The following is a 3632-nucleotide window of genomic DNA, read 5'->3' as shown; positions in this document are numbered from 1 at the left end:
TTAATAAACATAGCAAGTACCATAATAGGGTTAAAGTGCAGCGAGGTACATGACACAAAATAGGGTCCGAGGTCCCAACATACAACACATAAATATTGCAGCGGAAGTCTCATCTAGATTTCATAAGCAAAAGATAAAACCGGTGGCGCCAAACCCCACTAGGGCAACCGACCGGGCAAGAGCCAAGCTGCAAGAACTAGTCACTGCCCTCACTGCCCCCGGGAGCATAGTGACCACACAAGAAACACAGCTCAACGTCGGGATCCTCACCTAAAAATGCAGCCAACGGGTTAAGTATAAGATTGTACTTGCAAGTCTTACCCAAACTAATAAATATACAAGAGGAGAGAGAGGTATGCATGATTCTACCTTAAAGTGTGGCTCTAGGTTCAATATTTACATAAAGCTAATTTTAGTGGGCAAATAACAAGTTAAACATAACTGGAAAAGCACAAATAGTAACATTTTAATTTATGGACAGCAAGCATATAAATCTGAAACTAACAAGTAAATGAGCACAACCAGTGCTCTCATCATCAACAATGGGCAACCATTGCCCAAACCAATATGGCACAACATGCCAACATCACCATCAAACATAAACCCATCCATATTAATCCACATTTGATGCTAACATGAGTGACATACACATCAAGCAATGTCCATAACCGAGGACGCGGCTATTCGAATAGATTATACTCTGATCAGAGGTGTACAACTGGACCCACACGAAATGAACAAGGATCAAAGCTACACACCCTGTCGAGTGCGTTACGCGAGTGATACAAGCTCATTACATGCCTTTCCTAATCCCACCCCAACCACCTATACCACGCCGGGGTTCCCGACGACTCAGTCACGTGCGTGCGTGGTGTAACCAAGGCAGGCGCGCCACGCGGGAGGCACCCCCAGCCAACATAGGCACCCGAGGCCCTCCAAAGGGCTACCTGCCCTCACATCTCTCCAACGTGGTATAAATGATCACAGTAGAACTAGTAAAGGACAAGCCGGTCCCAAATAAGGCATGTGGTAAGTACCAAGGGTGCTTGAATAGATGTCAAAATGTTCGGTCCTTAATGACCTAGACGGGGCTACTTGCATCAGAGGAAAACCAACCTCCCTTCATCACCCTATCACCTGTCCAAGTCCAACAAATTTCATCAACCATTGTTTAGTGTAAGTGCTCAAGTTTTATGCCCATCACTACAAGTTGTCTATATATCACAAATAATAGTACTGTCCATCCTTATAATTCTATTAGCACTAAGCATAGCTAAGCATGAATGAAGTAAACATCCCAAATATTCCCATCCAGGGGTAATGAACTATAAGGGCAGCAATATACAAGGAAATAAATGCATAACCAGGATCTACCCACATACCCAAATCCAACAATATTAATAGGTAGCCAACCCATGCATATATATATATGTATACATACATATATATATATATATATATATATATATATATATATATATATATATATATATATATATATATATATATATATATATATATATATATATATATATATATATATATATATATATATATATATATATATATATATATATATATGTATGTATGTATAGATTGCAAACAAAACATTTTTAGAGAAAGCATAGGTTCTATATGCTTAGGTGCTTGCTTTGCTGCTGAGATGGATCACCCTCAACCTCAGGGTACTGCTCGTCACAGTCTGGAACATCCGAATCTATCGAAAAGCAATATGCAAATAAGAACCAAATAAATATGTGCATGCAACATGATCAGCAACTCAAGGCAAAAATACAGCGGGTAGGAGGTGTACTAAAGCTAATTTTGGTTAAAGAATTATCACGCTTTCAGCCATGGTTTAGGAGCTACAAAAATGACAAGCTATACAAGCTGAAAAATGGCAGCTCTGAAAATAATTCAGACCTTCCCTAGGGCATTAATAGCAACCTGCATTTCAAATCAAGATTTTACAAATGTGATTATTCTTAGCTGAAAGAGCACACAACAATGTTTTTTTTAGAAAAATTTCACATTGGATTTTACGATAGGAATAATTTATTATGGATTTTCTAGTAGCTAGGTGATCAAAAGGCACAAATAAATTATTCGCAGTTTTAGAGCCAAAACCAGCACATAAGTGCTAACTTTTTAACTTGAAACAATAAAGAGCACACTTCTATGGGTTCATAGAAATTTTGATCAATCAAAAAGGATTATATAAAAATTTTCTACATGGTTCTGAAGTTAACACAAGAGGAGGTCATTTGCTAATAAAATTCTGAACGGGTAGTGAGAATATTGCTGAAATCAGCAACACTTGAGATTGCTTAAGATGGTGCTACCCCACAACCGAGCATGCAAGTGGAACTACAACACAAGGATACAACTGACCAAGGTGATGCACAGTAGGATTAGAGCAAACACCCATATAGAAGGAGATCGATCGTTCAAGAAAAATTGGTGCTAGGTTGATAGGAATAAACTAAACACAATTCAAGTAGGGGCTGCTGGTAGATCAAGGTAGAACATGCCACGGCCTTGTTGCTAAACTAAGAACATATTGCAGGCAATGGCAAGGTTAAAACTCACCTATAGATACAATTAAAATGGAGATTGGGGCTGCTTCCACCGAAATCAAAAGAGATTAACACCGGATGAGCTGCAGCCACCTCCTAGCTGCAATAATGGAGGTGGACGACCTGTTGATTGTTGCTATAGATGTTCAACATGAAGGGAACTAAAAAAAATGCACCATGGATGGCAAGGAAGCTCACCAAATGGAGGGAAACAAAGTCATATTGCTGCTGCAACCATGCAGGCTGAAACCACCACTCTCTTCTCCTATTTCGATCTCCCACAACTCTCCATGCATGTGCAAGATGTTGGTACGGATGAAAAGCTTGGATGATGGGGATTGCTGTGGTCTAACATGCAGAGCTTGAGTTTGGGTTCTTAGATGGGATTTGGGGAGGAGAAGTGAGCTGGGAGCTCAGCTTGAGGAGGAAAAGAAAGAACAAGCAAGGGAAGTGAAAGGGGAGGAAGAAGAAGGGGTTTTCCTCTGCCCACCTTATGTCCTAAGGTGGGGAGAACGCCCAAGGGTGGGTTTTGGGCTAAAGAGGCACCCAAGGTCAGTGACAAGTGGGCCCAACTTGGGGTGAAAACGGAGCGGATTCGGACGGATAATAGCTATACCATATCCTAAACCATATTTTCTAAGCGGATGCGGAGCGGGTGCGGAAGACATGCGGATGTGGATGCGGAGCGGATTATTTCGGACAGCGGATTCGGTGCGGAGTCGGTGCGGAAACGGACAAAAAATTGTCGGATGTAAAGTTTGTATTCAATCCATACAACAAGAGGGTGGCAATACAATTAGCCCCAATACGATAGCAAAACATCATTAGTTCACTGCGTTTAGTTCAATAGTAATAGTATAACTATAAGTGTTCAGTTCAATAGTTCACTAGTCAAAATAATCCAAGATACATCCATGATCCATCAAAAACATAATATAAGTGTTCAGTTTAATAGTTCACTGGTCACTGCGTTGCTTAAAATGTAAAAATAAAAGTCATCGGCATGAGGCAAGCCATACAGGCATACAGCAAGCATAGAGCAGTAGAGCACGCTGC

At 40.5% G+C, this 3632-nt stretch overlaps 1 long non-coding RNA gene across 1 annotated transcript; it reads right to left on the bottom strand.

The window, feature by feature from the left end:
• On the bottom strand, positions 1-3038 carry LOC107278133 (uncharacterized). The gene is made up of 3 exons (XR_001547508.3): positions 2775-3038; positions 2590-2699; positions 1-270 (listed from the first exon to the last, which is right to left on the bottom strand). It is a non-coding gene; the product is annotated as an uncharacterized lncRNA (long non-coding RNA).
• Between the last annotated feature and the right edge of the window lie 594 nt (positions 3039-3632).

This window comes from Oryza sativa, chromosome 1, assembly GCF_034140825.1.
Source record: "Oryza sativa Japonica Group chromosome 1, ASM3414082v1".
Taxonomy (NCBI): domain Eukaryota; kingdom Viridiplantae; phylum Streptophyta; class Magnoliopsida; order Poales; family Poaceae; genus Oryza; species Oryza sativa.
Note: the sequence above shows the minus strand (reverse complement) of the source record. Positions and strands in the feature narration are given on the sequence as shown.